This window comes from Tachysurus vachellii, chromosome 7, assembly GCF_030014155.1.
Source record: "Tachysurus vachellii isolate PV-2020 chromosome 7, HZAU_Pvac_v1, whole genome shotgun sequence".
Lineage (NCBI taxonomy): Eukaryota > Metazoa > Chordata > Actinopteri > Siluriformes > Bagridae > Tachysurus > Tachysurus vachellii.
Genome location: NC_083466.1, coordinates 20,350,434 through 20,362,252, shown reverse-complemented (window position 1 = coordinate 20,362,252; position 11,819 = coordinate 20,350,434). Strand labels below are relative to the sequence as shown.

Sequence of the window (11,819 nt, the reverse complement as noted above, 5' to 3'; positions counted from 1 at the left end):
CAGTGAGTGATTGCCACTAGTGCACTTTATTCAGTATAATATCAAGGAATGTATGTTAAATACATAAGCATGCAAATGCTTGGTTCAAAGCAAAAAATGTCTTTACCTGTCATTGTAGAAATTAAAGTAGATGTGGATTCCTTGTGTTCTTTGTGTTAATGAAACAATTGAATAAAATTTGATGAGGCTGTTGGTTCTGAAGCACTGTTTTGAGATCATGAGTTTCTGTCATCAGCACTGCATTTTATACTGCTGCATTTAATGCAGAGACTTCACCAGGAGTGGCTGTGGTTATAAGAAATCTTATCGTGAATGAGCTACACCTTTACCTTTACTGCTGAGCTACATGTACATAATGGTCTTCAGCAATATTTTTACCTAATATATTGTTGAGTGTAAACTGACTACAGCATTATTTTAGTTGATACCTTACATTTACTGTTTTGACTTAGTTTCTTTGATTAGAGTACTTGATCTATGACATTTATGAAACAAACAACAAACTCCAACCTACAGACAGATAATTAAAATCTTTAAAACAGTGAGAGTTCAGTGATGTGTTCATCCTGAATAAATGTAATCACAACAATATCTGGAGGTTTGATAGGTTGTTTAGGCTGCTGTAGTGATGTAGGTTTTAAACCAAGTGTCTGAAAAAAGGTTTACTGAAATTGTCCATATTGGTGTGCGTGCGCGTTTGTGTGTTAGAAGTAAATACAAATAAATGACTCAGATAGAATATCTTTACAGATGAACATAGTGTTGAACTATCTATAATCTAGTGAACAGATTAATTCACATTAATACATATTTGAATCTAAATCTACAGACATTGTCATCATCCAAAGACACCAAATGCAGATATACAGTAATGAAAAATAGCTTCTTTCGCGTGGCTGTTTCTGCAATGAACAGCTGATATGGTGTTAACAATCACCATTGTACTGTCACTTTTCTTCTGTGTTTTGCACTATTTTTGCACCACTTTAAAATCATGCATCCTTGCACCACCCAAAAACTATCATTATCCATACTTATTCTGTTTATTCTGTGTGTGTGTGTGTGTGTGTGTGTATATATATATATATATATATATATAGATAGATAGATAGATAGATAGATAGATAGATAGATAGATAGATATATTCATAATGACATTCCTTTTGTACAGGTATCTGTCATACCACTTTATAATGTATCATACTTATATAAAAACCACACTATATATACCCTTATTCAGTTATATGTACATATTACTACACCTTCTGTATAACCTCATACCCTTATTTATTACACTGCCACTTGTAAATAAGCCATCTATGCACATCTGGTTAGATGCTAACTGCATTTCATTGGCTCTGTACATGTACCTTGCACAATGACAATAAAGTTGAATCTAACCTAATCTAATCTAATAATACTCCAATTGTAGTAGTTAATGGTAGTGAAAGCATAAATAAATGCTGCTACATAATTCACTACTAAAACAAATCAGATCTACTTGGAAAACAATAATTCAGGCATCATTTTAACAACATTATACAATACAGTAATGTCAGTGGGAGAAGTAATTGATTTAAAGGAGTAAAAACTGTAATAAAGGTAAACAATGTGTGAAACAGCACAATTTTACTGTGCTACTGTTCACATCAATGTAGGGAATAAAACTTAGATATACATAATACAAGTCAACAAACAACTTTTGAATAGAAAAAAATTTATTAAGCAGTTTCCTACAAGTACAAGTATCTAAAATTATAAAATGATCTAATATTTCTCTTTTCTGAACTGCTGAGACTGAGTGTGTATTATGGTCATTACACCTGTAAAGTTTCAGGACTTTCTGTGATTTTAATATATACAGTTCCCTCTGAATGTATTGTATTGTAAGGTCAATTCTATTTTGCTCTACTCTTTAGTTTGAAAATCAGTCAGATTTTCAGCCTCCCTTAGTAGTATGCCTAGTAGTCTCAAACGGTCCCATCTCCAACATTCTACTACCAATATAACCGTCTCCCTCCTCTGTACATGTCCAAACATCTCACGTTAGCTCTCTGACCTTGTCCCCAAAACAGCCAACCTGAGCTGTCCCTCTGATGTGCTCATTCCTAATCCTGTCCATCCTCATCACTCCTAAAGAGAACCTCAACCTCCTCATCTCTGCTACCTCCATCTCTGCCTCATGTCTTTTCCTCAATGCTAAAGTCTCTAACCCATACAGCATAGCTGCTCTCACTGTCTTCTTTCCAAATAATTTAAGAAACATTTTTAAACAGTAAATTATTCTTGTTAATCACACCATGTGTTGAGTGACATGGTGTCTGGATCAGGTGGCTATGTTAGTAATGTGGTGATGGAAAGAGATTTTTTATACTAATAACACTTATTTATTTAGTTCATTTTATATTCATCTGTATCAAATGTTAAAGACATCTGTTTGATGTGTGATATTTGTTGATACTATTTGAGGTGTGTTTGTGTGTGAGTAAATTTACCACAGCATCATAGTGTTTGTGTGTACAATTGTGATCTTCTTACCAATACTCATGTTTATATCTGTAATGAAGAGGCGGAATCCGATGGAGGAGAAAACATTTGCCGAGATATTTATTGAAAAACTCAGACAGAAAATAAATCATGAGAGTCAGAGACAAAACTGGAAAACAGACAATAATCCAAATAAACAGAGAGTCAAACAGAGGGGTGAACAAATCTGAAATCACTAAACACAAAGAGCAAAAAACAGGAAAACAGAACACTGTATTAAACACGAGAAGAACAAACAACAGCTCAGTACAGCAGTAAAATACTAGACAATATATAATACTTCACGATGTAAACTAGCGTGAGCAGGATTTATATGTCCACAAGCACCAGAAGTGACACTGTGACACGAAAGTGATATAGCTCTGTCTCCCTCTGGTGGTGAGGAAGTGCAAGTAAAACAGTTACGTTCATTCATTTTCTACCGCTTATCCGAACTACCTCGAGTCACGGGGATCTCAGGCGTCATCAGGGCATCAAGGCAGGATACACCCTGTACGGTGTGCCAACACATCGCAGGGCACACACACACTCTCTCATTCACTCACGCAATCACACACTACGGACAATTTTTCCAGAGATGCCAATCAACCTACCATCCATGTCTTTGGACCGGGGGAGGAAACCGGAGTACCCGGAGGAAACCCCCGAGGCACGAGGAGAACATGCAAACGTAGGATTCACATTGAACCTTCTTTGCAGATGTACAGCACGCTGCTCCACAATTTTACGATTCATTGGCATAATTACATCAGTGTTTCTAAATGGCAGTCCAATATGAGAATGACCATCAATGAGTTTTGCTGAACGGGACACAAAATCCATAAGTTGTTGATCTTCCCTCGATAATCCAATCTGTTCATCATGAGCAGTCTCAGGAAAATCCGCTTTAAACTGTTGCTTCCACAGTTCTTCCAACCAGTACACAGTTCTTCTCCAGTACCGAAATCCTATTCACCATTACAGGAGATCGATCCACAACATCCTCATTTGTAACCTTTCCTTTAAGTATTCCATTAACCGCCCAGCCAAACATAGTTTTTATTGCATAGGGACCTTTATTCTGACTTCGTCTGATCTGCCAAGGTTCTAATGCCTGTGGAACATTGGCTCCAATCAACAGTTCAACATCCTGGTAAGTTGAGGTGACACAAATGTGGCCAAGACTGAAGATCATTCTGTGAGGCTATATTAGCTGTGGATACAGGCATAGCATCTTGAGTATATACTTCAGGTAATAAGCAATAATGTTCCTGATTCAATCCAGACACTTCCAAATTATTCAGGACATAACTGCTAACTGATTTGTCTTGACTTATGGTTCTGAGAAGAATATTCACTCTTTTTCCCCAGGAAGATTGAGCGTATTCATTAAACTTTCCGTACAAAAGGAAGCAGAGCTGCCTGAATCCAGAAATGCATACATTTTCACAATATTATTTCCCTTTTTTTGACTTGACACACACAGGAATAATAGACAATGCACAGCTGTCTTTACCAGCCCCAGTATGAGCATTGGACTGTAGGGAAATCATCAAACCAATGGCCGTTTTGAATTCAGATTGCTTATGCAGAGTATCTGACCTTTCACGTGGGAATATATGAAGAAGATCTGTATGAATAAGATTACAAATAGTAAAAGCAAAACTACTTCTGGATTTTTACTGAATCATTCTTGCATTTACTTTGTTAGTTCCTGTGGAGGGGTGTCCTGTATATTACCAAACACAGGATTTGAAAGGATTTTCACTTGTTTCTCAATAGAATTGACAATATCCACAAAGGTAGTCTGACTGTTGTTTCGTTCCTTTAACTTGTATGCCACAACTCTCCATTCATCTCTGTACTTGTATGGAAGTTTTGAGAGAATGATCTGCATGTTGGAAGTGAGGTTACTCATTCATGTAATTCATACTTTGCATAGCGTTGCTGCAACTCCTTAAAAAAAGAGAATATTCTTGCAGAGCCTTTGCATTTTTAAATTTCATAGCTTTCCATGAAAGAGCTTTGTTCATGTAAGAAGCAGCTATTTTCACCTCATCTCCAAAATTCTTCTTGAGTAAAGTTTTTGCCTTTAAATAGCCTTGTAATGGAGTCATGTGTTGGCAACTTTGAACAATTTCTTTGGGCTGTCATCTTGTATACTGCTCCAAAAAATGTAAGCAATCACCTGGGCTATCTTCCCCTTTTTTCCACCACTTCCTCAAATGAGTATAGGAATTCATGAAAGCGTAATGGATCTCCATCATAGTAGGGTATTTCTCTAGGTGGAAGTGAAGATAAGTTATTCTGTTTAACCAATAAGGTAGTTATTTCATTTTGCTTATCAATAAGCTGTAAGATGTTCATGTAACTGAGGTCATTTAGAGGACTTGTTGCATTACCAGTTCAATTTCCATTATTCCGATAGTCCAGTAATGACATGCTAGATGCTGGAATTTGAGAATGTTGTATTTTTGGTCTGGTTGATGGTTGTTGTACTTGAGTTTGAGCATGAGTTGAAATCCCTTGTGCAGCATGAGCTTGAGATGTTCCATAAGCAGAGTTGTGATAAAACTGGCTCAGTCTCTGAAGGAATCAGTGCTTCCACATCAATATGATAAGAACCGGATTTAGTTCTGTTAGCAGAGGTATATGATCCCAGTTTTGCATTTTGATACACCTTTACTCTAGCCATTGACTCAACCAGTTTGGTTTCCAACTCCAGTTTTTTCTCTAGTTTTCCTCAGTTTCTCTTCTTGCTCCTCCAATGTATGTTTCCTTTGTAACATTTGTTGAGCGGTCAATAATGCAGCCAATTTTGCTTCAGTCTTAAGACGTGTAGATGACACAGAAGAGTGGCTGGATCGTGATCCATGGGACATTACTCCAGAGGAGCCTTTTTTGCTTGTATTCGAAACACTGTCATTTGGTTGAACATCGTCATTACAATCACCAGACTCAGGTTGTACAGGCTTGTATTGAATATTACATGTTGTAGAAACAACAGAAGTAGATAACTCTGGCATATGTTACCAGCCTCAGACCTAGGGGATATCTGTGCCGGCAGCAGATGATACACAGGCAGTGTGCACTGTGGATCAGAGAATAAACTGAGAGAAACACGAGAGAACAAAAGTTAGTTGTTTCCACAGCGGCAGTCAGTTTATTACTGCAATACTCTTTCTTTAAATGCTTTAACTTCTGAAAAAGATTACACTTTTTAACTTCAAGTGCATTTGCTGAAATACAATTTAACAGAAAAAAACAAATTCATTAAAACACTTGCTAAGGGTATGCAAAACATTCCATGCTATATAATATTCTATATATTATGTATACTTGTATGTAGGGCTGGGCGATATGGCCGAAAACTGTATCACGGTATCAGTGTTTCATATCGGTCGATATCAATAATTATTGAACTTTATTGCCCATTTAAAATAAGGACCCATTTAAACATTTTTATTTTAAACTAAACCTTCCTCTTATCGTAATCCCTTCAGTCATTAAGACAGATATGTCAACAAATAGGAAAGCTCAAATAATTATAATGTAAACATAAGTCTTTAAGTCACAATGAACACTTAACAATTATCTCTTAACATTTAAGGTGTAAAATGAAAGAAAATGTAAGAAATGCTTAATAAAGTGTAATAAAATAGTGCAGTGTTAAATATAAACATAGAGAAACCTGAGAAATTTTGTCCAAGTTTAGTGTTAGGAAGTTCACTAGCTGTTCACCTTCTAGTGAATAAAGTGTTTTAAAATATGTGCAGTGTTTTTTAAACATAAATAAAACTGAGGTAGACTGAGATACATCTGTAATATAAAAAACAACCCTGATACAGTACAGTAACATTGTTTGAAATATAAAACCTGCAGAAATATGAAAAAGTAACTCAAGTTATTCTTACTCTAATCATACATACAAGTTGAACTATTCAATACGGTGGCCGAGAAGTGCAAAACACATGAACAAATCCGAAAACACATGAACAAATCCGAAAACACATGAACAAATCCCAAAACACATTAACAAATCCCAAAACACATTAACAAATCCCAAAACACATTAACAAGTCAGACAACCCGGAAGAGTTTGGTATAGTTTGTGAATGGAAACTTACCATCATCGGACGAGACACCTTTCATTCCCCTGTATATCTTTAATGACAGGTGTCTTGTCCAATGATCGGTAAGTTTCCATTCACAAACTATACCTACCTCTTCCGGGTTGTCTGAATGGGTGCACGAAACACATTAACAAATCAGAAAACACATTAACAAATCAGAAAACACATTAACAAATCAGAAAACACATTAACAAATCAGAAAACACAACGACATTTCAGACAACCCGGAAGCGGTTGGTATAGTTTGTGATTGGACAAGTCACCTGTCACTCAAGGTATACAAAGTTGGATATATATAAAGTTTAAATGGATGGATGGAATGGATTACTGTGGATTAATTCTGTTATTTTCTTATGTTTAAACGGAGAACTTTACACATAAGATTCCATATCTGTATATCTTGAGTGACAGGTGTCTTGTCCAATGATTGGTAAGTTTCCATTCAAAAACGATACACTACCGTTTCTGGGTTGTCTGACTTGTCGTTTTGTTTTGGGATTTGTTCATGTGTTTTGGGATTTGTTCATGTGTTTTGGGATTTGTTAATGTGTTTTCGGATTTGTTAATGTGTTTTGCATTTCTCATCCACCGTAATTCAAGTATATTTTCGTACTTATAATTAGGGCTGTAGCTATTGAATATTTTAGTAATTGAGTATTCTACCAAAAATTTCATTGATTAATTGAGTGATCTGATAAAATGTATTTTTGCTTAATTAAAGAGCAATATTAAATATACAAGAGAAAATAAGACGGGTCTCTTAAAATGAATAACTAATTGGTTTCCTTTTTTAGAAAAATGAACTTTTATTTTTTTAAATGAATAGTATGCAATGCATACAACAATATTTTCGATAAAAAAATTCTTTAAGTCATGCAACTTAACTTTCAGAACTAAAAGATTCTAAATATACAGCTCAGGCATAATATAAGCCTTTACTGTCTAATTTCGAATGCTTTGTGGTATTTAAGAGGCAAAAAACATGGACAGGAACCTGGACCTAGAGGCCATGCATAGATTCACACTGAGTGCTTTAAGTGTGTGTATTTTATATATATATATATATATATATATATATATATATATATATATATATATATATATATATATATTAATCAGAATGTAAACATCTCTCTCAACGTGTGTGTGCTTTAAAAGTCTTTAAAGGAGCATGTGATTGCAATGAAGAAAGATAAACATATCTACATGCTCAGAACTGAGGCTTGCCCTGCGCTTTGAAGCAATGTTTCCTGCTGCTGAAAACAGGCGCTCTGATGGTGTCCCAAACCATGGACATTTTCTGTCTTTTTCTCCTGTTTGTTTCTTCTCTTTGCTCATTTTCATTGTTCACGCCCTTACATTTTGCAGCCCGCACTAACACGTACCCGCACGCTCAAATCAAAAGACCGCTAACTCCTCGCGTCTCCTTCCGCTTTTACCTAAGCGCGTTGTCACACACACACACGCACACGCACACACACACACACACACAAAATAATTGCACAAGAATGTGACATGAGCTTTAAAATGAATTAAAAAAGGCTTCGAGGCAGAGGAATTTGCCTCGGATAATTTTTGTAATCGAGTTACTCGAGGAATCGTTTCAGCCCTAGTTATAACATCCAAAAAACTGCTGTACCTGCGAGCTGACTTTTTCCTCTTTTATTTACAATTTTCTCACTCCCTGTGACTCATTTTCTGCTTATCAGTCGGTGGTTACTGAAGAGGAATCCAGCACCAGCACGAGACAACGACATGGCGCAACCAAACATGATACTGTTACATGATTGGCTGTTAGAGCAGTGTTACTCATTGCGCGGCTCGCGAGCCTCCTGCGGCTCGCATGGCAGTAAATAATACGATGATATGATCATGTGGTTAAAATTTATTTTTCATTTAAATAACATTAAAATCAATCAGGGAAGCATAGAAAAACGAATGTGCTCTATTACAAATAATAATATATATTTATATATATTATTTGACTCGTCACTGACTCACTGCGTTCTGCGCAATAGCCAGTTTTTGGCGGCCTGCCAGAAGCTAGTTTGTGTTTCATGCTAGTTAACAACTTGTGTTTACTGTACACACGGACTAAAAAATGGATCGATTTCTTATCAAACAATCCCGCGCACAAAATGAACAGCCACAAAGCAATGTGACAGTGACAAAAGAGGTAACTGATGGGGAGCATGCATCATCCGCAACTCGAGAGGAAGTCGGAGGTTGTGGAGAGTCCGCGCGTGCTAAAAAAAGAAAGGTGCGAGTCATACAAGATGAGCATAGAAAATTTCTAGAAAAGTGGACAGATGAATTTTTTTGTCCTTCACGGATCGAACCCTTGACAGGTGCATAATAAAGAATGATTTTTAAGTCATTATTGTATTGCAATATTGTACATTGTATTTAAGCAGATAAGCTATTTAAGACTGAATAACTTGCCATACTTTGCGGTGAAAAGTGGCTCTCCTATTGACTTTGTCCTATCAGTGTGGCTCATGAAAAAAATAGTGAAGACCACTGTGTTAGTGTCACTCCCCAAGTTACTAGGTTACCAGAGAGTGCATGCCTTTGTTAATGCAACCAAACTTGCTTCGCAACCTCTGTTTTCTTCCGACGAAGAATAAAAAATATTGAAAGTTTCTCGAAACGTGTGTGTGAAAACATGCAGAAACAAACTATTTCACCAAAAAAATCACTCAGTGATGTTACTATTAAACTTCAACAGTAGCTGTCGCTCAAGGTTCTTTCTGTGAAGCTGTGATCGTTTAGCAGTGAACAGGAGTCCTGCATGACTGAAAAGTCTCTCACAGGCTGCAAATGCAGGAAGACCTGTGTTGACTTTGATTGACAGATTCTTGATGTGAGGAAAGTTGTGGAGTAGATCAATAACAGACAAACATGCGCTTATCTATAGCAAAAAAAAAAAAATTTAGGAAACTTACCGCTACATGTTTCCTCAAGTTAGATGTTGAGTTTTTGAATGCTCAAATGTCCGTTTGCTTTGGCAGACACAGAAGACACCTCATAATGTAGCTGCTCTCTCGCACTTTTACTAATAGGTAAACATGCTTTCAATATGAGGCCAGGGGTGCGGGTTTTCCTCCTCGTTTGTGTCTGCATTGCCGATGGTTGATTCTGACATGTTTGTGTTGCTAACTAACGCGTCCCACCGCTGAGATTGAGTATGGTAACGTGACGAGACTGCACAACTACGTTTGATTGGTGAAACACAGTCACGTGGTAGAGCCTTAGCGGAAGTTTCTCTCTCTGTCAAAATAAAACATTAAAATTGATGTGTAGAAAACCAAAGAGGTAAAAAGAAAAGTAACGAGCTCATTGTAGCCTAATGTAGCGGAGTAAGAGTACAGTTTCTTCTTCACAAATCCACTCAAGTAAAAGTAAAAAGTATAGTTATTTAAAACTACTCCTAGAAGTATAATTTTTTCAAAAACTTACTCAAGTAAATGTAATGGAGTAAATGTAAATCGTTACTACCCACCTCTGATGTGCAGGTACACCTTATATGCATTTGGAAGTTTACATCAATTTGCAATAATCAGAATTTACAATGACTACAAAATGAGTGTCAAAACTGCACTTCTAAAACACTTTTAGACAATATATATCTGACATGAACTCAGTATTTCAGCCTGATAAACATTTTTCTAATGTCATACAACACAAACCATACAGGACACACCATTAAACATTATTTGTTTTTTTATAATCCTCTGTGGATTAAAATACAATTCTTAACACACTCAAACTCTTTGTATAACACCTGCCGATTCACCCAAGTAGATTTTAGTTATTTATGTTCATACCTGAGAAAAACACGAGAGTACGCAAGTTAGATGTTTCCACAGCAGCAGTCAGTATATTACTGAGTGCGCCGAACAGGGAGAAGTATCTCTCTCGCGTGTTTCAGGTGCACACAATGCACCATCTAGTGGTGTGGTGGCGTTATGACAGATGTTTTACTGAAAAGCTCTCATTTTGTAAATGTAATAAAAAAAATAAACATGAGGAAACGTATTAATAGGGAGGGAATCAAACTTATAAATGACCTTTTATTTGACCCATTACACCTACATGTCATTTGTGATACGATGACTGGTTGTGTTATAAGCTTTAACATAGTGTTTCAGCTTCTTAGCTTCAAAGAACCATAATTCCATATCATCTACAAAACCCTGATAACGGGTACAAATGACATCAAACCATTCATTTTGTTTGCTTTGTTCATCTGGAGGTACAAGATACAGTAAACATCTATGTGACACAATTGCATCAGACATAATCATTTGCATATTTTCCAACATTGAGCTCAATTGAGATGCATTGTCATCGCATTTCATCAATTCCTTCATGGATCCAATCATACTCTTCACTTACTTACATACTGTTCACTTTAGCCTGCTGATCCTTTTGTAGCGATTCAATTTTTGCCGCCAAGGCCTTAGCCGCGAGTTTATGCTCTCGTTTTCCGCTATCAGCCGCTGATAGCTGAAAAACGCTCGGCTTGGAAGTGTGGACGTAATTGGAAATGGTTTCCTCTGCTCACCCATTTCAAAATGCGTCCACACTTCCAAGCCGAGCCTTTTCTGTTGACTTATATACTGTATAGCGGCAACCTATAACCACTGTATAATCATTCCCAATGTGAAATTTGGTTTGAAGCTCTAGTGCAGAGACATTATTGATGATAAGAACTAACCAGAAGTAAATATTACACTATTTTTTTAAGAGTGCCTGTGTTCAAGAGTTTAAAGGAGTTTAGAGAGATTTTCAGAGATTCACATTTTAAAATTCATTCATTCATTCATTCATCTTCTACCGCTTATCTGAACTACCTCGGGTCACGGGGAGCCTGTGCCTATCTCAGGCATCATTGGGCATCAAGGCAGGATACACCCTGGACAGAGTGCCAACCTATCGCAGGGCACACACACACACACACACACACACACACTCATTCACTCATGCAATCACACACTACGGACAATTTTCCAGAGATGCCAATCAACCTACCATGCAGGTCTTTGAACCGGGGGAGGAAACCGGAGTACCCGGAGGAAACCCCCGAGGCACGGGGAGAACATGCAAACTCCACACACACAAGGTGGAGGCAGGAATCGAACCCCGACCCTGGAGGTG

The 11,819-nt window shown here is 36.9% G+C and overlaps 1 long non-coding RNA gene across 1 annotated transcript; it reads right to left on the bottom strand.

The window, feature by feature from the left end:
* Positions 1-2,649: 2,649 nt before the first annotated feature.
* Positions 2,650-10,590, bottom strand: LOC132848818 (uncharacterized). The gene is made up of 3 exons (XR_009648768.1): positions 10,487-10,590; positions 9,605-9,929; positions 2,650-5,636 (listed from the first exon to the last, which is right to left on the bottom strand). It is a non-coding gene; the product is annotated as an uncharacterized LOC132848818 (long non-coding RNA).
* Between the last annotated feature and the right edge of the window lie 1,229 nt (positions 10,591-11,819).